The sequence below is a fragment of the Gorilla gorilla genome, chromosome 18 (genome assembly GCF_029281585.2).
Source record: "Gorilla gorilla gorilla isolate KB3781 chromosome 18, NHGRI_mGorGor1-v2.1_pri, whole genome shotgun sequence".
NCBI lineage: Eukaryota > Metazoa > Chordata > Mammalia > Primates > Hominidae > Gorilla > Gorilla gorilla.
The window spans coordinates 121,600,696-121,626,698 of NC_073242.2; positions in this window are offsets into that span (position 1 = coordinate 121,600,696).

Here is a 26,003-nt window from a genome sequence, read left to right on the forward strand (position 1 = left end):
GTTTATAGAGATGGCGGTGTAGATATTTCCATGTTTATACAGATGGTGGTGTAGATATTTCCATGTTTATACAGATAGCGGTGTAGCTAATTCCATATTCATACAGATGGCTGTGTAGATATTTACATGTTCATACAGATGGTGGTGTACATATTTCCATCCTTATACAGATAGCGGTGTAGATATTTCCATGTCCATATAGACGGCGTTGAAGGCGTTTCCATCTTTATACAGATGGCGGTGTAGATATTTCCATGTTTAGAGATACCGGTGTAGTTATCTCCATGTTAATAGGCATAGAGGTGTAGATATTTCCATGTTTATAGAGACAGAGGTGTAGATGTTTCCTTGTTTATACAGATAGTGGTGTAGATATTTCCATGTTTAGAGATACCGGTGTAGTTATTTCCATGTTAATAGGCATAGCGGTGTAGATATTTCCATGTTTATAGAGACAGAGGTGTAGATATTTCCTTGTTTATACAGACAGTGGTGTAGATATTTACATGATCATACAGATGGTGGTGTAGTTATTTCCATCCTTATACAGATAGCGGTGTAGATATTTCCATGTTCATACAGATGGCGTTGAAGTCGTTTCCATCTTTATACAGATGGCAGTGTAGATATTTCCATGTTCATACAGATGGCGGTGTAGATATTTCCATGTTTATAGAGATAGCGGTGTAGTTATTTCCATGTTAATAGGCATAGCGGTGTAGATATTTCCATGTCTATAGAGATAGCGATGTATATATTTCCATGTTTATACAGATAGCGGTGAAGATATTTCCATGTTTATACAGATAGCTGTGTAGATATTTAAATCTTTATACAGATGGCGGTGTAGATAGTGCCATGTTTCTACAGATGGCGGTGCAGATATTTCCATGTTTATACAGATGGCGGTGTAGTTATTTCCATGTTTTTAGAGATGGCGGTGTAGATATTTCCATGTTTATACACATGGCGGTGTAGATATTTCCATGTTTATAGAGATTGTGGTTTAGATATTTCCATGTGTATACAGATAGCTGTGTAGACATTTCCATCTTTATACAGATGGTGGTGTAGATATTTCCATGCTCATTCAGATGGCGGTGTAGATATTTCCATGTTTATAGAGATGGCGGTGTAGATATTTCCATGTTTATACAGATGGCAGTGTAGATATTTCCATGTTTATACAGATAGCGGTGTAGGTGTTTCCATGTTCATACAGAGAGCTGTGTAGATATTTCCATATTTATACAGATGGCGGTGTAGATATTTCCATGTTCATTCAGATGGCGGTGTAGATATTTCCATCCTTGCACAGATGGCGGTGTAGATATTTCCATGTTCATAAAGATGGCGGTGTAGTTATTTCCATCTTTTTTAGAGATATCGGTGTAGATATTTCCGTGTTTATACAGCTGGTGGTGTTGGTATTTCCATGTCTATAGAGATGGCGGTGTACATATTTCCATGTTTATACAGATAGTGGTGTAGATACTTCCATGTTTATACAGATGGCTGTGTAGATATTTCCATGTTTATAAAGATGGCGGTGTAGATATTTCCATGTTCATTCAGATGGCGTTGTAGATTTTTCCATGTTTATAGAGATACTGGTGTAGTTATTTCCATGTTAAAAGGCATAGCGGTGTAGATATTTCCATGTTTATAGAGACAGAGGTGTAGATATTTCCTTGTTTCTACAGATAGTGGTTTACATATTTCCATGTTTACAGAGATAGCGGTGTAGACATTTCCACGTTTATACAGACAGCGGTGTAGATATTTACATGTTCATACAGATGGTGGTGTGGATATTTCCATCCTTATACAGATAGCGGTGTAGATATTTCCATGTTTATACTGATGGCGGTGAAGACGTTTCCATCTTTATACAGATGGCAGTGTAGATATTTCCATGTTCATACAGATGGCGGTGTAGATATTTCCATGTTAATAGAGATGGCGGTGTAGATATTTCCATGTTTTTATAGATGACGGTGTAGATATTTCCATGTTTATAAACATGGCTATGTAGATGTTTCCATGATTATACATATGGCATTGTAGATATTTCCATGTTCATACAGATGGCGGTGTAGTTATTTCCACGTTTTTAGAGATGGCGGTGTAGATATTTCCATGTTTATACAGATGGCGGTGTAGATATTTCCATGTTTATAGAGATTGTGGTGTAGATATTTCCATCTTTATACAGATGGCGGTGTAGTTATTTCCATGTTCATACAGATGTCGGTGTAGATATTTCCATCCTTATACAGATGGCGGTGTAGATATTTCCACGTACATACAGATGGCGGTGTAGTTATTTCCAAATTTATAGAGATGGCGGTGTAGATATTTCCATGTTTATAGAGATGGCGGTGTAAAAATTTCCATGTTTATACAGATAGCGGTGTAGTTATTTACATGTTAATAGGCATAGCGGTGTAGATATTTCCATGTTTATAGAGAGAGGTGTAGATATTTCCTTGTTTATGCAGATAGCGGTGTAGATATTTGCATGTTTATACAGATAGCTGTGTAGACATTTCCACGTTTAAAGAGATAGCGGTGTAGATATTTCCATGTTCAGACAGATGGTGGTGTAAATATTTCCATGTTTATGCAGATGGCAGTGCAGATATTTCCATGTTTATAGAGATAGCGGTGTAGATATTTCCATGTTTATAAAGATAGCGGTGTAGATATTTCCATGTTTATAGACATGGCGGTGTAGATATTTCCATGTTTATACAGATGGTGGTGTAGGTATTTCCATGTTTTTAGAGACGGCGGTGTAGATATTTCCATGTTTATACAGATAACGGGGTAGATGTTTCCATGTTTGTAGAGATGGCGGTGTAGATATTTCCATGTTTATGCAGATGGTGGTGTAGATATTTCCATGTTCATACAGATGGCGGTGTAGATATTTCCATGTTTATACATTTGGCGGTGTAGATATTTCCATGTTTATACAGATGGCGGTGTAGATATTTCCATGTTTATAGAGATGGCGGTGTAGATATTTCCACCTTTATGCAGATAGCAGTGTAGTTATTTCCATGTTAATAAGCATAACGGTGTAGATATTTCCATGTTTATAGAGATAGAGGTGTAGATATTTCCTTGTTTATACAGATATCAGAGTAGATATTTCCATGTTTATAGAGATACGGTGTAGACTTTTCCACGTTTATACAGATAGCGGTGTAGATATTCCCATGTTATTACCGATGGTGGTGTAGATATTTCCATCCTGATACAGATAGCGGTGTAGATATTTCCATCTTTATACAGATGGCTGTGTAGATATTTCCATGTTTATACAGATGGCGGTGTAGATATTTCCATGTTTATAGAGATGGAGGTGTAGATATTTCCATGTTTATACATATAGCGGTGTAGATATTTCCATGTTTATACACATGGCTGTGTAGATATTTCCATGTTTATACAAACAGCGGTGTAGACATTTCCATGTTTATAGAGATAGCTGTGTAGATATTTAAATCTTTATACAGATGGCGGTGTAGATAGTGCCATGTTTATGCGGATGGCAGTACAGATATTTCCATGTTTATACAGATGGCGGTGTAGATATTTCCATGTTCATACAGATGGCAGTGTAGTTATTTCCATGTTTTTAGATTTGGCGGTGTAGATATTTCCATCTTTACACAGATGGCGGTGTAGATATTTCCATGTTCATACAGACGGCGGTGTAGATATTTCCATGTTTATAGAGATGGCGGTGTGGTTATTTCCAAGTTTATACAGATAGCGGTGTAGATATTTCCATGTTCATAAAGATGGCGGTGTAGTTATTTCCATCTTTATAGAGATATCGGTGTAGATATTTCCGTGTTTATACAGCTGGTGGTGTTGGTATTTCCATGTCTATAGAGATGGCGGTGTACATATTTCCATGTTTATACAGATAGTGGTGTAGATACTTCCATGTTTATACAGATGGCTGTGTAGATATTTCCATGTTTGTAAAGATGGCGGTGTACATATTTCCATGTTCATTCAGATGGCGGTGTAGATTTTTCCATGTTTATAGAGATACTGGTGTAGTTATTTCCATGTTAAAAGGCATAGCGGTGTAGATATTTCCATGTTTATAGAGACGGAGGTGTAGATATTTCCTTGTTTATACAGACAGTGGTGTAGATATTTACATGTTCATACAGATGGTGGTGTAGATATTTCCATCCTTATACAGATAGCGGTGTAGATATTTCCATGTTCATACAGACGGTGTTGAAGACGTTTCCATCCTTATACAGATGGCAGTGTAGATATTTCCATGTTCATACAGATGGCGGTGTAGATATTTCCATGTTTATAGAGATGGCGGTGTAGATATTTCCATGTTTTTACAGATGACGTTGTAGATATTTCCATGTTCATACACATGGCTATGAAGATATTTCCATGTTTATACAGATGGCAGTGTAGATATTTCCATGTTCATACAGATGGCGGTGTAGATATTTCCATGTTTATAGAGATAGCGGTGTAGTTATTTCCATGTTAATAGGCATAGCAATGTAGATATTTCCATGTCTATAGAGATAGCGATGTGTATATTTCCATGTTTATACAGATAGCGGTGAAGATATTTCCATGTTTATACAGATAGCTGTGTAGATATTTACATCTTTATACAGATGGCGGTGTAGATATTTCCATGTTTTTAGAGATGGCGGTGTAGATATTTCCATGTTTATAGAGATGGCGGTGTAGATATTTCCATGTTTATACAGATGGCGGTGTAGATATTTCCATGTTTATACAGATAGCGGTGTAGCTAATTCCATATTCATACGTATGGCTGTGTAGATATTTCCATGTTTATACAGATGGCGGTGTAGATATTTCCATGTTTATAGAGATTGTGGTGTAGTTATTTCCATGTTTATACAGATAGCGGTGTAGATATTTCCATGTTTATACAGAGAGCTGTGTAGGTATTTCCATCTTTATACAGATGGCGGTGTAGATATTTCCATGTTCATACAGATGGCGGTGTAGATATTTCCATGTTTATAGAGATGGCGGTGTAGATATTTCCATGTTTATACAGATGGCGGTGTAGATATTTCCATGTTTATACAGATAGCGGTGTAGCTAATTCCATATTCATACAGATGGCTGTGTAGATATTTACATGTTCATACAGATGGTGGTGTACATATTTCCATCCTTATACAGATAGCGGTGTAGATATTTCCATGTCCATATAGACGGCGTTGAAGGCGTTTCCATCTTTATACAGATGGCGGTGTAGATATTTCCATGTTCATACAGATGGTGGTGTAGATATTTCCATGTTTAGAGATACCGGTGTAGTTATCTCCATGTTAATAGGCATAGCGGTGTAGATATTTCCATGTTTATAGAGACAGAGGTGTAGATGTTTCCTTGTTTATACAGATAGTGGTGTAGATATTTCCATGTTTAGAGATACCGGTGTAGTTATTTCCATGTTAATAGGCATAGCGGTGTAGATATTTCCATGTTTATAGAGACAGAGGTGTAGATATTTCCTTGTTTATACAGACAGTGGTGTAGATATTTACATGATCATACAGATGGTGGTGTAGATATTTCCATCCTTATACAGATAGCGGTGTAGATATTTCCATGTTCATACAGATGGCGTTGAAGTCGTTTCCATCTTTATACAGATGGCAGTGTAGATATTTCCATGTTCATGCAGATGGCGGTGTAGATATTTCCATGTTTATAGAGATAGCGGTGTAGTTATTTCCATGTTAATAGGCATAGCGGTGTAGATATTTCCATGTCTATAGAGATAGCGATGTATATATTTCCATGTTTATACAGATAGCGGTGAAGATATTTCCATGTTTATACAGATAGCTGTGTAGATATTTAAATCTTTATACAGATGGCGGTGTAGATAGTGCCATGTTTCTACAGATGGCGGTGCAGATATTTCCATGTTTATACAGATGGCGGTGTAGTTATTTCCATGTTTTTAGAGATGGCGGTGTAGATATTTCCATGTTTATACACATGGCGGTGTAGATATTTCCATGTTTATAGAGATTGTGGTTTAGATATTTCCATGTGTATACAGATAGCTGTGTAGATATTTCCATCTTTATACAGATGGCGGTGTAGATATTTCCATGCTCATTCAGATGGCGGTGTAGATATTTCCATGTTTATAGAGATGGCGGTGTAGATATTTCCATGTTTATACAGATGGCAGTGTAGATATTTCCATGTTTATACAGATAGCGGTGTAGGTGTTTCCATGTTCATACAGAGAGCTGTGTAGATATTTCCATATTTATACAGATGGCGGTGTAGATATTTCCATGTTCATTCAGATGGCGGTGTAGATATTTCCATCCTTACACAGATGGCGGTGTAGATATTTCCATGTTCATAAAGATGGCGGTGTAGTTATTTCCATCTTTTTTAGAGATATCGGTGTAGATATTTCCGTGTTTATATAGCTGGTGGTGTTGGTATTTCCATGTCTATAGAGATGGCGGTGTACATATTTCCATGTTTATACAGATAGTGGTGTAGATACTTCCATGTTTATACAGATGGCTGTGTAGATATTTCCATGTTTATAAAGATGGCGGTGTAGATATTTCCATGTTCATTCAGATGGCGGTGTAGATTTTTCCATGTTTATAGAGATACTGGTGTAGTTATTTCCATGTTAAAAGGCATAGCGGTGTAGATATTTCCATGTTTATAGAGACAGAGGTGTAGATATTTCCTTGTTTCTACAGATAGTGGTTTACATATTTCCATGTTTACAGAGATAGCGGTGTAGACATTTCCACGTTTATACAGACAGCGGTGTAGATATTTACATGTTCATACAGATGGTGGTGTAGATATTTCCATCCTTATACAGATAGCGGTGTAGATATTTCCATGTTTATACAGATGGCGCTGTAGATATTTCCTTGTTTATAGAGATAACGGTGTAGTTATTTCAATGTTAATAGGCATACCGGTGTAGATATTTCCATGTCTATAGAGACAGAGGTGTAGATGTTTCCTTGTTTATACAGATAGCGGTGTAGATATTTCCATGTTTATAGAGATAGTGGTGTAGACATTTCCAAATTTATACAGATAGCGGTGTAGATATTATAGGTTCATACAGATGGTGGTGTAGATATTTCCATCCTTATACAGATATCGGTGTAGATATTTCCATGTTTATACAGATGGCGGTGTAGATATTTCCATCTTTATACAGATGGCGGTGTAGGTATTTCCATCCTTATACAGATAGCGGTGTAGATATTTCCATGTTTATACAGATGGCAGTGTAGATATTTGCATCTTTATACAGATGGCGGTGTAGCAATTTCCATGTTCATAGAGATGGCGGTGTAGATATTTCCATGTTTACAGAGATAGAGGTGTAGATATTTCCTTCTTTATTGAGATAACGGTGTAGATACTTCCATGTTTATACAGATGACGGTGTAGATATTTCCATCTCTATACAGATGGTGGTGTACCTATTTCCATGTTCATACATATGGCGGTGTAGATATTTCCGTGTTTTTAGACATGGCGGTGTAGATATTTCCATTTTTATACAGATAGCGGTGTAGATATTTCCATGTTTATACAGTTTGCTGTGTAGATATTTCCATCGTTATACAGATGGCGGTGTAGATATTTCCATGTTCATACAGATGGCTGTGTAGATATTTCCATGTTTATACAGATGACGGTGTAGTTATTTCCACGTTTATACAGAAGGCGGTGTAGATATTTCCATGTTTATAGAGATTGCAGTGTAGATATTTCCATGTTTATCCAGATAGCGGTGTAGATATTTCCATGTTTATAGAGATAGCGGTGTAGACATTGCCAAGTTTATACAGATAGCGGTGTAGATATTTCCATGTTTATAGAGATGGCGGTGTCGATATTTCCATGTTTACAGAGATAGAGGTGTAGATATTTCCTTCTTTATAGAGATAGCGGTGTAGATACTTCCATGTTTATACAGATGGCGGTGTAGATATTTCCATCTCTATACAGATGGTGGTGTACCTATTTCCATGTTCATACATATGGCGGTGTAGATATTTCCGTGTTTTTAGACATGGCGGTGTAGATATTTCCATGTTTATACAGATAGCGGTGTAGATATTTCCATGTTTATACAGTTAGCTGTGTAGATATTTCCATCATTATACAGATGGCGGTATAGATATTTCCATGTTCATACATAGGGCGGTGTAGATATTTCCATGTTTATACAGATGATGGTGTAGATATTTCCATGTTTATACGGAAGGCGTTGTAGATATTTCCATGTTTATAGAGATGGCGGTGTAGATATTTCCATGTTTATACAGATGGCGGTGTAGATATTTCCATGTTTATACAGATGGCGGTGTAGATATTTCCGTGTTTATACAGATGGCTGTGTAGATATTTCCGTGTTTATACAGATGGCGGTGTAGATATTTCCATGTTTATACAGATGGCGGTGTAGATATTTCCATGTTTACAGAGATAGCGGTGTAGTTATTTCCATCTTAATGGGCATACCGGTGTAGATATTTCCATGTTTATAGAGACAGAGGTGTAGATATTTCCTTGTTTATACAGATAGCGGTGTAGATATTTCCATGTTTATAGAGATAGAAGTGTAGACATTTCCACGTTTATACAGATAGCGGTGTAGATATTTCCATGTTCATACAGATGGTGGTGTAGATATTTCCATGTTTATAGACATGGCGGTGTAGATATTTTGATGTTAATACAGATAGCGGTGTAGATATTTCCATGTTTATACAGATAGTTTTGTAGATATTTCCATGTTTATAGAGATGGAGTTGTAGATATTTCCATGTTCTTACAGATGGCAGTGTAGATATTTCCATGTTTATAGAGATGGCGGTGTAGATATTTCCATGTTTATACAGATTGCGGTGTAGATATTTCCATGTTTGTAGAGACGGCGGTGTAGATATTTCCATGTTTATACAGATAGCGGTGTAGATATTTCCATGTTTATAGATATGGCGGTGTAGATATTTCCATGTTTATACAGATGGTGGTGTAGATATTTCCTTGTTTATATAGATGGCGGTGTAGATATTTCCATGTTTTTACAGATAGCGGTGTAGATATTTACATGTTTATACAGATAGCTGTGTAGATATTTCCATCTTTATACAGATGGCGGTACAGATATTTCCATCTTTATAGAGATGGCGGTGTAGACATTTCCATGTTTATAGAGATAGCGGTGTAGACATTCCCTCGCTTATACAGAGAGCGGAGAAGGTTTTCCATGTTCATAGAGATGGTGGTGTAGATATTTCCATGTTTATAGAGATAGCGCTGTAGACATTTCCTCACTTATATAGCGAGCAGAGTAGATTTTCCATGTTCATGGAGACGGTGGTGTAGATATTTCCATCCTTATACAGATAACGGTGTAGATAATTCCATGTTTATACAGACGGCGTTGTACATATTTCCATCTTTATACAGATGGCGTTGTAGATATTTCCATTTTCATACAGATGGTTGTGTGGATATTTCCATCTTTACACCGATGGCGGTGTAGATATACGTATGTTTATACAGATGGCGGAGGAGATATTTCCATGTTTATAGAGATAGCGGTGTTGTTATTTCCATGTTAATAGGCATACCAGTGTAGATATTTCCATGTTTATAGAGAAAGAGGTGTAGATATTTCCTTGTTTATAGAGATAGCTGTGTAGATATTTCCATGTTTATAGAGATAGCGGTGTAGGCATTTCCATGTTTATACAGATAGCGGTGTAGATATTTCCAAGTTCATACTGATGTTGGTGTAGATATTTCCATACTTAAGCAGATAGCGGTGTAGATATTTCCATGTTTATACAGCTGGCGGTGTACATATTTCCATGTTTATAGACATGTCGGTGTAGATATTTCCATGTTTATACAGATAGCAGTGTATATATTTCCATGTTTATACAGTTACCTGTGTAGATATTTGCATCTTTATACAGATGGCGGTGTAGATATTTCCATGTTTATACAGATGGCGGTGTAGATATTTCCATGTTTATAGAGATGGCGGTGTAGATATTTCCATTTTTATACAAATGTCGGTGTAGATATTTCCATGTTTATACAGGTGGCCGTGTAGATATTTCCATCTTTATACAGATGGCGGTGTAGGTATTTCCATGTTTATAGAGATGGCGGTGTAGATATTTCCATGTTTATAGAGATAGCGATGTAGTTATTTCCATGTTAATAGGCGTAGCATTGTAGATATTTCCATGTTTATAGAGACAGAGGTGTAGATATTTCCTTGTTTATAAAGATAGCTGTCTAGATATTTCCATGTTGATCGAGATAGCGGTGTAGACATTTCCACATTTATAGGGATAGTGGTGTAGATATTTCCTGGTTCATACAGACGGTGGTGTAGATATTTCCATCCTTATACAGATGGCGGTGTAGATATTTCCATGTTCATACAGATGGCGGTGTAGGTATTTCCATGTTTATAGAGATGGCGGTGCAGATATTTAAATGTTTATCCAGATGGCGGTGTAGATATTTCCATGTTTATAGAGATGGCGGTGTAGATGTTTCCGTGTTTGTACAGACAGCGGTGTAGGTATATACATGTTTATACACATGGCTGGGTAGATATTTCCATCTTTATACAGATGGCGGTTTAGATATTTCCATGTTTATTCAGATGTCGGTGTATATATTTCCATGTTTATAGAGATGTTGGTGTACATATTTCCATGGTTATACAGATGGTGGTGTAGATACTTCCATGTTTATAGAAATAGGGGTGTTGTTATTTCCATGTTAATATTCATAAGTGTGTAGATATTTCCATGTTTATAGAGATAGAGGTGTAGATATTTCCTTGTTTATACAGATAGCGGTGTAGATATTTCCATGTTTACAGAGATAGCGGTGTAGACATTTCCATGTTTATAGAGATACCGGTGTAGATATTTCCATGTTCAAACAGATGGCGGTGTAGATATTTCCATGTTTATAGAGATGGTGATGTAGATATTTCCGTTTTTATACAGATAGCTGTGTAGATATTTCCATCTTTATAGAGATGGCGCTGTAGATATTTCCATGTTTATGCAGATGGCCGTGTACATATTTCCATGTATATACAGAAGTCAGTGTAGATATTTCCGTGTATTTAGAGATGGCGGTGTAGATATTTCCATGTTTATAGAGATGGCGGTGTAGATATTTACCTGTTTATACAGATGGCTGTGTAGATATTTCCATGTTTATAGAGATGGCGGTGTAGATATTTCCATGTTTATACAGATAGCGGTGTAGATATTTCCATGTTTATACAGATAGCTGAGTAGATATTTCCATCTTTATACAGATGGTGGCATAGGTATTTCCGTATTCATACAATTGGCGGTGTAGATATTTAAATGTTTATAGAGATAGCGGGGTAGACATTTCCACGTTTATACAGATGGCGATGTAGATACTTATGTGTTCATACAGACGGTGGTGTAGATATTTCCATCCTTATACAGATAGCGGTGTAGATATTTCCATGATTATACACATGGCGGTGTAGATGTTTCAATATTTAGACAGATGGCAGTGTACATATTTCCATGTTCATACAGATGGCGGTGTAGGTATTTCCATGTTTATAGAGATGGCGGTGGATGTATGTCCATGCTTATACAGATGACGGTGTAGATATTTCCATCTTTATACAGATGGCGGTATAGATATTTCCATGTTTATAGAGATGGCGGTGTAGATAATTCCATGTTTATCTAGATGGCGGTGTAGATATTTCCATGTTTATACTGATGGCGGTGTAGATATTTCCATGTTTATACAGATGGCAGTGTAGATATTTCCATGTTTATAAAGATGGCGATGTAGATATTTCCATGTTTATTGAGATAGCCGTGTAGTTATTTCCATGTTAATAGGCATAGTGGTGTAGATATTACCATGTTTATAGAGACAGAGGTGTAGATATTTCCTTGTTTACACAGACAGCGGTGTAGATATTTCCATGTTTATACAGATGGCGGTGTACATATTTCAATCTTTATACAGATGGCGGTGCACCTATTTCCATGTTCATACAGATGGCGGTGTAGATATTTCCATGTTTATAGACATGTCGGTGTAGATATTTCCATGTTTATACAGATAGCAGTGTATGTATTTCCATGTTTATACAGTTATCTGTGTAGATATTTGCATCTTTATACAGATGGCGGTGTACATATTTCCATGTTTATACAGATGGCGGTGTAGATATTTCCATGTTTATAGAGATGGCGGTGTAGATATTTCCATGTTTATACAAATGTCGGTGTAGATATTTCCATGTTTATACAGGTGGCGGTGTAGATATTTCCATCTTTATACAGATGGCGGTGTAGGTATTTCCATGTTTATAGAGATGGCGGTGTAGATATTTCCATGTTTATAGAGATAGCGGTGTAGATGTTTCCGTGTTTGTACAGACAGCGGTGTAGGTATATACATGTTTATACACCTGGCTGAGTAGATATTTCCATCTTTATACAGATGGCGGTGTAGATATTTCCATGTTTATACAGATGTCGGTGTAGATATTTCCATGTTTATAGAGATGTTGGTGTACATATTTCCATGGTTATACAGATGGTGGTGTAGATAGTTTCATGTTTATAGAAATAGGGGTGTTGTTATTTCCATGTTTATACACATGGCTATGTGGATATTTCCATGTTTATACAGATGGCAGTGTAGATATTTCCATGTTCATACAGATGGCGGTGTACTTATTTCCATGTTTTTAGAGATATCGGTGTAGATATTTCCTTGTTTATACAGATGGCGGTGTAGATATTTCCATGTTTATAGAGATTGTGGTGTAGATATTCCCATGCTTATAAAGATAGCGGTGTAGATATTTCCATGTTTATACAGATAGCTGTGTAGATATTTCCATCTTTACACAGATGGCGGTGTAGATATTTCCATGTTCATACAGATAGCGGTGTAGATATTTTCATCTTTATACAGATGGCGGTGTAGATATTTCCATGTTCATACAGATGGCAGCGTAGATATTTCCATGTTTATAGAGATGGTGGTGTAGATATTTCCATGTTTTTACAGATGACGTTGTAGATATTTCCATGTTTATACACATGGCTATGTAGATATTTCCATGTTTATACAGATGGCAGTGTAGATATTTCCATGTTCATGCAGATGGCGGTGTAGATATTTCCATGTTTATAGAGATAGCGGTGTAGTTATTTCCATGTTAATAGGCATAGCGGTGTAGATATTTCCATGCCTATAGAGATAGCGATGTATATATTTCAATGTTTATACAGATAGCGGTGAAGATATTTCCCTGTTTATACAGATAGCTGTGTAGATATTTAAATCTTTATACAGATGGCGGTGTAGATAGTGCCATGTTTCTACAGATGGCGGTGCAGATATTTCCATGTTTATACAGACGGCAGTGTAGATATTTCCAAGTTCATACAGATGGCGGTTTAGTTATTTCCATGTTTTAAGAGGTGGCGGTGTAGATATTTCCATGTTTATACAGATGGTGCTGTATATATTTCCATGTTTATAGAGATGGCGTTCTAGATATTTCCATGTTTATAGAGATTGTGGTGTAGTTATTTCCATGTTTATACAGATAGCGGTGTAGATATTTCCATGTTTATACAGATAGCTGTGTAGGTATTTCCATCTTTATACAGGTGGCGGTGTAGATATTTCCATGTTCATACAGATGGCGGTGTAGATATTTCCATGTTTATAGAGATGGCGGTGTAGATATTTCCATGTTTATACAGATGGCGGTGTAGATATTTCCATGTTTATACAGATAGCGGTGTAGGTAATTCCATGTTCATACAGACGGCTGTGTAGATATTTACATGTTCATACAGATGGTGGTGTAGATATTTCCATGTTTAGAGATACCGGTGTAGTTATTTCCATGTTAATAGGCATAGCGGTGTAGATATTTCCATGTTTATAGAGACAGAGGTGTAGATGTTTCCTTGTTTATACAGATAGTGGTGTAGATATTTCCATGTTTAGAGATACCGGTGTAGTTATTTCCATGTTAATAGGCATAGCGGTGTAGATATTTCCAAGTTTATAGAGACAGAGGTGTAGATATTTCCTTGTTTATACAGACAGTGGTGTAGATATTTACATGTTCATACAGATGGTTGTGTAGATATTTCCATCCTTATACAGATAGAGGTGTAGATATTTCCATGTTCATACAGACGGCGTTGAAGTCGTTTCCATCTTTATACAGATGGCAGTGTAGATATTTCCATGTTCATACAGATGGCGGTGTAGATATTTCCATGTTTATAGAGATGACGGTGTAGATATTTCCATGTTTTTACAGATGACGGTGTAGATATTTCCATGTTCATACACATGGGTATGTAGATATTTCCATGTTTATACAGATGGCAGTGTAGATATTTCCATGTTCATACAGAAGGCGGTGTAGATACTTCCATGTTTATAGAGATAGCGGTGTAGTTATTTCCATGTTAATAGGCATAGCGGTGTAGATATTTCCATGTCTATAGAGATAGCGATGTATATATTTCCATGTTTATACAGATAGCGGTGAAGATATTTCCATGTTTATACAGATAGCTGTGTAGATATTTAAATCTTTATACAGATGGCGGTGTAGATATTGCCATGTTTCTACAGATGGCGGTGCAGATATTTCCATGTTTATACAGATGGCGGTGTAGATATTTCCAGGTTCATACAGGTGGTGGTGTAGTTATTTCCATGTTTTTAGATATGGCGGTGTAGATATTTCCATTTTTATACAGATGGCGGTGTAGATATTTCCATGTTTATAGAGATTGTGGTGTAGATATTTCCATGTGTATACAGATAGCTGTGTAGATATTTCCATCTTTATACAGATGGCGGTGTAGATATTTCCATGCTCATTCCGATGGCGGTGTAGATATTTCCATGTTTATAGAGATGGCGGTGTAGATATTTCCATGTTTATACAGATTGCAGTGTAGATATTTCCATGTTTATACAGATAGCGGAGTAGGTATTTCCATGTTCATACAGAAAGCTGTGTAGATATTTCCATCTTTATACAGATGGCGGTGTAGATATTTCCATGTTCATTCAGATGGCGGTGTAGATATTTCCATCCTTATACAGATGGCGGTGTAGATATTTCCATGTTCATGGAGATGGCGGTGTAGTTATTTCCATCTATATAGAGATATCGGTGTAGATATTTCCGTGTTTATACAGCTGGTGGTGTTGGTATTTCCATGTGTATAGAGATGGCGGTGTACATATTTCCATGTTTATACAGATAGTGGTGTAGATACTTCCATGTTTATACAGATGGCTGTGTAGATATTTCCATGTTTATAAAGATGGCGGTGTAGATATTTCCAGGTTCATACAGATGGCGGTGTTGATTTTTCCATGTTTATAGAGATACTGGTGTAGTTATTTCCATGTTAAAAGGCATAGCGGTGTAGATATTTCCATGTTTATAGAGACAGTGGTGTAGATATTTCCTTGTTTATACAGATAGTGGTTTACATATTTCCATGTTTACAGAGATAGCGGTGTAGACATTTCCACGTTTATACAGACAGCGGTGTAGATATTTACATGTTCATACAGATGGTGGTGTAGGTATTTCCATCCTTATACAGATAGCGGTGTAGATATTTCCATGTTTATACAGACGGCGGTGAAGACGTTTCCATCTTTATACAGAATGCAGTGTAGATATTTCCATGTTCATACAGATTGCGATGTAGATATTTCCATGTTTTTATAGATGACGGTGTAGATATTTCCATGTTTATACACATGGCTATGTAGATATTTCCATGTTTATACATATGGCAGTGTAGATATTTCCATGTTCATACAGAGGGCGGTGTAGTTATTTCCACGTTTTTAGAGATGGCGGTGAAGATATTTCCATGTTTATACAGATGGCGGTGTAGATATTTCCATGTTTATAGAGACTGTGGTGTAGATATTTCCATGTTTATAAGGATAGCGGTGTAGATATTTCCATGTTTATACAGATAGGTGTGTAGATATTTCCATCTTTACACAGATGGCGGTGTAGATATTTCGTTGTTCATACAGATGGCGGTGTAGATATTTCCATGTTTATAGAGATGGCGGTGTAGTTATTTCCATGTTTATACAGACGGCATTGTAGATATTTCCATGTTTATACAGATAGCGGTGTAGGTATTTCCGTGTTCATACAGATGGCTGTGTAGATATTTCCATCTTTATACAGATGGCGGTGTAGTTATTTCCGTGTTCATACAGATGTCGGTGTAGATATTTCCATCCTTATACAGATGGCGGTGTAGATATTTCCACGTACATACAGATGGCGGTGTAGTTATTTCCAAATTTATACAGATGGCGGTGTAGATATTTCCATGTTTATAGAGATGGCGGTGTAAATATTTCCATGTTTATACAGATAGCGGTGTAGTTATTTACATGTTAATAGGCATAGCGGTGTAGATATTTCCACGTTTATTGAGATAAAGGTGTAGATATTTCCTTGTTTATGCAGATAGCGGTGTAGATATTTCCATGTTTATACAGATAGCGGTGTAGACATTTCCACGTTTAAAGAGATAGCGGTGTAGATATTTCCATGTTCAGACAGATGGTGGTGTAAATATTTCCATGTTTATACAGATGGCAGTGCAGATATTTCCATGTTTATAGAGATAGCGGTGTAGATATTTCCATGTTTATAAAGATAGCGGTGTAGATATTTCCATGTTTATAGACATGGCGGTGTAGATATTTCCATGTTTATAGAGATTGTGGTGTAGGTATTTCCATGTTTTTAGAGACGGCGGTGTAGATATTTCCATGTTTATACAGATAACGGGGTAGATGTTTCCATGTTTGTAGAGATGGCGGTGTAGATATTTCCATGTTTATGCAGATGGTGGTGTAGATATTTCCATGTTTATACAGATGGCGGTGTAGATATTTACATGTTTATACATTTGGCGGTGTAGATATTTCCATGTTTATACAGATGGCGGTGTAGATATTTCCATGTTTATAGAGATGGCGGTGTAGATATTTCCACCTTTATGCAGATAGCAGTGTAGTTATTTCCATGTTAATAAGCATAACGGTGTAGATATTTCCATGCTTATAGAGATAGAGGTGTAGTTATTTCCTTGTTTATACAGATATCAGAGTAGATATTTCCATGTTTATAGAGATACGGTGTAGACTTTTCCACGTTTATACAGATAGTGGTGTAGATATTCCCATGTTATTACCGATGGTGGTGTAGAAATTTCCATCCTGATACAGATAGCGGTGTAGATATTTCCATCTTTATACAGATGGCTGTGTAGATATTTCCATGTTTATACAGACGGCGGTGTAGATATTTCCATGTTTATAGAGATGGAGGTGTAGATATTTCCATGTTTATACAGATAGCGGTGTAGACATTTCCACGTTTAAAGAGATAGCGGTGTAGATATTTCCATGTTCAGACAGATGGTGGTGTAAATATTTCCATGTTTATACAGATGGCAGTGCAGATATTTCCATGTTTATAGAGATAGCGGTGTAGATATTTCCATGTTTATTAAGATAGCGGTGTAGATATTTCCATGTTTATAGACATGGCGGTGTAGATATTTCCATGTTTATAGAGATTGTGGTGTAGGTATTTCCATGTTTTTAGAGACGGCGGTGTAGATATTTCCATGTTTATACAGATAACGGGGTAGATGTTTCCATGTTTGTAGAGATGGCGGTGTAGATATTTCCATGTTTATGCAGATGGTGGTGTAGATATTTCCATGTTTATACAGATGGCGGTGTAGATATTTACATGTTTATACATTTGGCGGTGTAGATATTTCCATGTTTATACAGATGGCGGTGTAGATATTTCCATGTTTATAGAGATGGCGGTGTAGATATTTCCACCTTTATGCAGATAGCAGTGTAGTTATTTCCATGTTAATAAGCATAACGGTGTAGATATTTCCATGCTTATAGAGATAGAGGTGTAGTTATTTCCTTGTTTATACAGATATCAGAGTAGATATTTCCATGTTTATAGAGATACGGTGTAGACTTTTCCACGTTTATACAGATAGTGGTGTAGATATTCCCATGTTATTACCGATGGTGGTGTAGAAATTTCCATCCTGATACAGATAGCGGTGTAGATATTTCCATCTTTATACAGATGGCTGTGTAGATATTTCCATGTTTATACAGATGGCGGTGTAGATATTTCCATGTTTATAGAGATGGAGGTGTAGATATTTCCATGTTTATACAGATAGCGGTGTAGATATTTGCATGTTTATACACATGGCTGTGTAGATATTTCCATGTTTATACAGATGGCGGTGTAGATACTTACATGTTCATACAGATGGCGGTGTAGGTATTTCCATGTTTATAGAGATAGCGGTGTAGTTATTTCCATGTTACTAGGCATAGCGCTGTAGATATTTCCATGTTTATACAGATAGCTGTGTAGATATTTAAATCTTTATACAGAAGGCGGTGTAGATAGTGCCATGTTTATACAGATGGCAGTGTAGATATTTCCGTGTTCATACAGATGGTGGTGTAGACATTTCCATGTTCATACAGATGGCGGTGTAGATATTTCCATGTTTATAGAGATTGTGGTGTAGATATTTCCATGTTTATTCTGATAGCGGTGTAGATATTTCCATGTTTATACAGATAGCTTTGTAGATATTTCCATCTTTATACAGATGGCGGTGTATATATTTCCGTGTTCATTCAGATGGCGGTGTAGATATTTCCATGTTTATAGAGATGGCGGTGTAGATATTTACATGTTTATACAGATGGTGGTGTAGATATTTCCATGTCTATACAGATAGCGGTGTAGTTAATTCCATGTTCATACAGATGGCAGTGTAGATATTTCCATGTTCATACAGATGGCGGTGTAGATATTTCCAAGTTTATAGAGATTGTTGGTGTAGATATTTCCATGTTTTCATAGATGACGGTGTCGGTATTTCCATGTTTATACACATGGCTATGAAGATATTTCCATGTTTATACAGATGGCAGTGTAGGTATTTCCATGTTCACACAGATGGCGGTGTAGATATTTCCATGTTTATAGCGATAGCGGTGTAGTTATTTCTATGTTAATAGGCATAGCGGTGTAGATATTTCCATGTCTATAGAGATGGCAATGTAGATATTTCCATGTTTATACAAATAGCGGTGTAGGCATTTCCATGTTTACAGAGATAGCTGTGTAGATATTTAAATCTTTATACAGATGGCGGTGTAGATAGTGCCATGTTTATATGGATGGCAGTACAGATATTTCCATGTTTATACAGATGGCGGTGTAGATATTTCCATGTTCATACAGATGGCGGTGTAGTTATTTCCATGTTTTTAGATTTGGCGGTGTAGATATTTCCATCTTTACACAGATGGCGGTGTAGATATTTCCATGTTCATACAGACGGCGGTGTAGATATTTCCATGTTTATAGAGATGGCGGTGTGGTTATTTCCATGTTTATACAGATAGCGGTGTAGATATTTCCATGTTTATACAGATGGCGGTGTAGATATTTCCATGTTTATGGAGATGGCGGTGTAGATATTTCCATGTTGATAGAGATAACGGTGTAGTTATTTCAATGTTAATAGGCATACCGGTGTAGATATTTCCATGTTTATAGAGACAGAGGTGTAGATGTTTCCTTGTTTATACACACAGCGGTTTAGATATTTCCATGTTTATAGAGATAGCGGTGTAGACATTTCCAAATTTATACAGGTAGCGGTGTAGATATTTAAATTTTCAGACAGATGGTGGTGTAGATATTTCCATCCTTATACAGATAGCGGTGTAGATATTTCCATGTTTATACAGATGGCGCTGTAGATATTTCCATCTTTATACAGATGGCGGTGTAGATATTTAAAGGTTCATACAGATGGTGGTGTAGATATTTCCATCCTTATACAGATAGCGGTGTAGATATTTCCATGTTTATAGAGATGGCGGTGTAGTTATTTCCATGTTTATACAGATGGCATTGTAGATATTTCCATGTTTATACAGATAGCGGTGTAGGTATTTCCGTGTTCATACAGATGGCTGTGTAGATATTTCCATCTTTATACAGATGGCGGTGTAGTTATTTCCGTGTTCATACAGATGTCGGTGTAGATATTTCCATCCTTATACAGATGGCGGTGTAGATATTTCCACGTACATACAGATGGCGGTGTAGTTATTTCCAAATTTATACAGATGGCGGTGTAGATATTTCCATGTTTATAGAGATGGCGGTGTAAATATTTCCATGTTTATACAGATAGCGGTGTAGTTATTTACATGTTAATAGGCATAGCGGTGTAGATATTTCCATGTTTATTGAGATAAAGGTGTAGATATTTCCTTGTTTATGCAGATAGCGGTGTAGATATTTCCATGTTTATACAGATAGCGGTGTAGACATTTCCACGTTTAAAGAGATAGCGGTGTAGATATTTCCATGTTCAGACAGATGGTGGTGTAAATATTTCCATGTTTATACAGATGGCAGTGCAGATATTTCCATGTTTATAGAGATAGCGGTGTAGATATTTCCATGTTTATAAAGATAGCGGTGTAGATATTTCCATGTTTATAGACATGGCGGTGTAGATATTTCCATGTTTATAGAGATTGTGGTGTAGGTATTTCCATGTTTTTAGAGACGGCGGTGTAGATATTTCCATGTTTATACAGATAACGGGGTAGATGTTTCCATGTTTGTAGAGATGGCGGTGTAGATATTTCCATGTTTATGCAGATGGTGGTGTAGATATTTCCATGTTTATACAGATGGCGGTGTAGATATTTCCATGTTTATACATTTGGCGGTGTAGATATTTCCATGTTTATACAGATGGCGGTGTAGATATTTCCATGTTTATAGAGATGGCGGTGTAGATATTTCCACCTTTATGCAGATAGCAGTGTAGTTATTTCCATGTTAATAAGCATAACGGTGTAGATATTTCCATGCTTATAGAGATAGAGGTGTAGTTATTTCCTTGTTTATACAGATATCAGAGTAGATATTTCCATGTTTATAGAGATACGGTGTAGACTTTTCCACGTTTATACAGATAGTGGTGTAGATATTCCCATGTTATTACCGATGGTGGTGTAGAAATTTCCATCCTGATACAGATAGCGGTGTAGATATTTCCATCTTTATACAGATGGCTGTGTAGATATTTCCATGTTTATACAGATGGCGGTGTAGATATTTCCATGTTTATAGAGATGGAGGTGTAGATACTTCCATGTTTATACAGATAGCGGTGTAGATATTTGCATGTTTATACACATGGCTGTGTAGATATTTCCATGTTTATACAGATGGCGGTGTAGATACTTACATGTTCATACAGATGGCGGTGTAGGTATTTCCATGTTTATAGAGATAGCGGTGTAGTTATTTCCATGTTACTAGGCATAGCGCTGTAGATATTTCTATGTTTATACAGATAGCTGTGTAGATATTTAAATCTTTATACAGAAGGCGGTGTAAATAGTGCCATGTTTATACAGATGGCAGTGTAGATTTTTCCGTGTTCATACAGATGGTGGTGTAGACATTTCCATGTTCATACAGATGGCGGTGTAGATATTTCCATGTTTATAGAGATTGTGGTGTAGATATTTCCATGTTTATTCTGATAGCGGTGTAGATATTTCCATGTTTATACAGATAGCTGTGTAGATATTTCCATCTTTATACAGATGGCGGTGTATATATTTCCGTGTTCATTCAGATGGCGGTGTAGATATTTCCATGTTTATAGAGATGGCGGTGTAGATATTTACATGTTTATACAGATGGTGGTGTAGATATTTCCATGTCTATACAGATAGCGGTGTAGTTAATTCCATGTTCATACAGATGGCAGTGTAGATATTTCCATGTTCATACAGATGGCGGTGTAGATATTTCCAAGTTTATAGAGATTGTTGGTGTAGATATTTCCATGTTTTCATAGATGACGGTGTAGGTATTTCCATGTTTATACACATGGCTATGAAGATATTTCCATGTTTATACAGATGGCAGTGTAGGTATTTCCATGTTCATACAGATGGCGGTGTAGATATTTCCATGTTTATAGCGATAGCGGTGTAGTTATTTCTATGTTAATAGGCATAGCGGTGTAGATATTTCCATGTCTATAGAGACAGAGGTGTAGATGTTTCCTTGTTTATACACATAGCGGTTTAGATATTTCCATGTTTATAGAGATAGCGGTGTAGACATTTCCAAATTTATACAGGTAGCGGTGTAGATATTTAAATTTTCAGAAAGATGGTGGTGTAGATATTTCCATCCTTATACAGATAGCGGTGTAGATATTTCCATGTTTATACAGATGGCGCTGTAGATATTTCCATCTTTATACAGATGGCGGTGTAGATATTTAAAGGTTCATACAGATGGTGGTGTAGATATTTCCATCCTTATACAGATAGCGGTGTAGATATTTCCATGTTTATAGAGATGGCGGTGTAGATATTTCCATGTTTATACAGATAGCTGTGTAGATATTTACATCTTTATACAAATGGCGGTGTAGATATTTCCATGTTTATACAGAAGTCGGTGGAGATATTTCCATGTTTATACCGAAGGCGGTGTAGATATTTCCAACTTTATACAGATGGTGGTGTAGATATTTCCATGTTCATACAGATGGAATTGTAGATAATTCCTTGTTTATAGAGATGGCGGTGTATATATTTCCATGTTCATACAGATGGCGGTGTAGATACTTCCATCTTTATACAGATGGCGTTGTGGATATTTCCATGTTCATACAGATGGCGGTGTAGATGTTTCCATGTTTATACAGATGTCGGTGTAGATATTTCCATGTTTATAGACATGGCCGTGTAGATATTTCGATGTTAATGCAGATATTGGTGTCGATATTTCAATGTTTATACAGATAGCTGTGTATATATTTCCATCTTTATACAGATGGCGGTGTAGATATTTCCATGTTTAAAGAGATGGCGGTGTAGATATTCCCATGTTTATACAGATGGCAGTGTAGATATTTCCATGTTTATACAGATGGCAGTGTAGGTATTTCCATGTTTATAGAGATGGCGGTGTAGATATTTTCATGTTTATACAGATAGCTGTGTAGATATTTCCATCTTTATACAGACGGCAGTGTAGATGTATCCATGTTTATACAGATGGCGGTGTAGATATTTCCAAGTTTATACAGATGGCAGTGTAGATATTTCCATGTTTATAGAGAGGGCGGTGTAGATATATCCATGTTTGTAGAGATAGCGATGTAGTTATTTCCATGTAAATAGGCATAGCGGTGTAGATATTTCCATGTTTATAGAGATAGAGGCATAGATATTTCCTAGTTCAAACAGATAGCGGTGTAGATATTTCCATGTTTATGGAGATAGCGGTGTAGACATTTCCAGGTTTATACAGTAAGCGGTGGAGATATATCCATCTTCATACAGATGGCGGTGTAGATATTTCCATCCTTATACAGATAGCGGTGTAGATATTTCCATGTTTATACACATGGCGGTGTAGATATTTCCATGTTTATGGAGATGGCGGTGTAGATATTTCCTTGTTTATAGAGATAACGGTGTAGTTATTTCAATGTTAATAGGCATACCGGTGTAGATATTTCCATGTCTATAGAGACAGAGGTGTAGATGTTTCCTTGTTTATACAGATAGCGGTGTAGATATTTCCATGTTTATAGAGATAGTGGTGTAGACATTTCCAAATTTATACAGATAGCGGTGTAGGTATTATAGGTTCATACAGATGGTGGTGTAGATATTTCCATCCTTATACAGATATCGGTGTAGATATTTCCATGTTTATACAGATGGCGGTGTAGATATTTCCATCTTTATACAGATGGCGGTGTAGGTATTTCCATCCTTATACAGATAGCGGTGTAGATATTTCCATGTTTATACAGATGGCGGTGTAGGTATTTCCATCCTTATACAGATAGCGGTGTAGATATTTCCATGTTTATACAGATGGCAGTGTAGATATTTGCATCTTTATACAGATGGCGGTGTAGCAATTTCCATGTTCATAGAGATGGCGGTGTAGATATTTCCATGTTTACAGAGATATGGGTGTAGATATTTCCTTCTTTATTGAGATAACGGTGTAGATACTTCCATGTTTATACAGATGACGGTGTAGATATTTCCATCTCTATACAGATGGTGGTGTACCTATTTCCATGTTCATACATATGGCGGTGTAGATATTTCCGTGTTTTTAGACATGGCGGTGTAGATATTTCCATGTTTATACAGATAGCGGTGTAGATATTTCCATGTTTATACAGTTTGCTGTGTAGATATTTCCATCGTTATACAGATGGCGGTGTAGATATTTCCATGTTCATACAGATGGCTGTGTAGGTATTTCCATGTTTATACAGATGATGGTGTAGATATTTCCATGTTTATACAGAAGGCGGTGTAGATATTTCCATGTTTATAGAGATGGCAGTGTAGATATTTCCATGTTTATCCAGAAAGCGGTGTAGATATTTCCATGTTTATAGAGATAGCGGTGTAGACATTGCCAAGTTTATACAGATAGCGGTGTAGATATTTCCATGTTTATAGAGATGGCGCTGTCGATATTTCCATGTTTACAGAGATAGAGGTGTAGATATTTCCTTCTTTATAGAGATAGCGGTGTAGATAATTCCATGTTTATACAGATGGCGGTGTAGATATTTCCATCTCTATACAGATGGTGGTGTACCTATTTCCATGTTCATACATATGGCGGTGTAGATATTTCCGTGTTTTTAGACATGGCGGTGTAGATATTTCCATGTTTATACAGATAGCGGTGTAGATATTTCCATGTTTATACATTTAGCTGTGTAGATATTTCCATCATTATACAGATGGCGGTATAGATATTTCCATGTTCATACATAGGGCGGTGTAGATATTTCCATGTTTATACAGATGACGGTGTAGATATTTCCATGTTTATACGGAAGGCGTTGTAGATATTTCCATGTTTATAGAGAGGGCCGTGTAGATATTTCCATGTTTGTAGAGATAGCGATGTAGTTATTTCCATGTAAATAGGCATAGCGGTGTAGATATTTCCATGTTTATAGAGATAGAGGCATAGATATTTCCTAGTTTAAACAGATAGCGGTGTAGATATTTCCATGTTCATGGAGATAGCGGTGTAGACATTTCCAGGTTTATACAGTAAGCGGTGGAGATATATCCATCTTCATACAGATGGCGGTGTAGATATTTCCATCCTTATACAGATGGCGGTGTAGATATTTCCATGTTCATAAAGATGGCGGTGTAGTTATTTCCATCTTTATAGAGATATCGGTGTAGATATTTCCGTGTTTATACAGCTGGTGGTGTTGGTATTTCCATGTGTATAGAGATGGCGGTGTACATATTTCCATGTTTATACAGATAGTGGTGTAGATACTTCCATGTTTATACAGATGGCTGTGTAGATATTTCCATGTTTATAAAGATGGCGGTGTAGATATTTCCATGTTTATACAGTGGTGGTGTAGGTATTTCCATGTTTATACCGATAGCTGTGTAGGTAATTCCATGTTCATACAGACAGCGGTGTAGATATTTACATGTTCATACAGATGGTGGTGTAGATATTTCCATCTTTATACAGATAGCGGTGTAGATATTTCCATGTCCATACAGACGGCGTTGAAGGCGTTTCCATCTTTATACAGATGGCGGTGTAGATATTTCCATGTTCATACAGATGGTGGTGTAGATATTTCCATGTTTAG